The 407-nt window shown below is 35.9% G+C and overlaps 1 pseudogene; it reads left to right on the top strand.

The window, feature by feature from the left end:
* LOC103750142 overlaps positions 1-407 on the top strand; it is a 16,320-nt pseudogene that overhangs the window by 2,003 nt on the left and 13,910 nt on the right.

The raw sequence follows: 407 nt of genomic DNA, 5'->3' as shown, positions 1-407 counted from the left end.
AGGGGGAGGGAGGCTATGGGAGGGTGCCTCTGGGAAGTGGGTGTATAGTTGAATAAGATGGTTTGGGATGTTCTGTGTGATATAGACACACAAAAAAATCAACAAAATTTTGAAAATGTATTATATCTGAGGAGGAAGCATGGAAATTTATGACATGCTAATTAGTAGAGGTGATAAACATTACCATTGAAATCTCATTGATGACTTTATAGATATACACAGGCACCAAGGATCCATGTGCAACCGATTTTGACTAGTAATAATCCGATACATACAGGTTAGAGATGAATACGCCAACATCTCAGTTTAGTAGCAAAAACAATGAGTCTTTCTGCAGGGAACAATGTATTCAGAAATGGAATGGAGATCTTTTTTAAAGGTTAAAAACTCATTAAATTTATGTCATA

This window comes from Nannospalax galili, unplaced genomic scaffold (genome assembly GCF_000622305.1).
Source record: "Nannospalax galili isolate Female #2095 unplaced genomic scaffold, S.galili_v1.0 scaffold1027, whole genome shotgun sequence".
Classification (NCBI taxonomy): domain Eukaryota; kingdom Metazoa; phylum Chordata; class Mammalia; order Rodentia; family Spalacidae; genus Nannospalax; species Nannospalax galili.
This window is presented reverse-complemented; position numbering and strand designations above follow the sequence as displayed.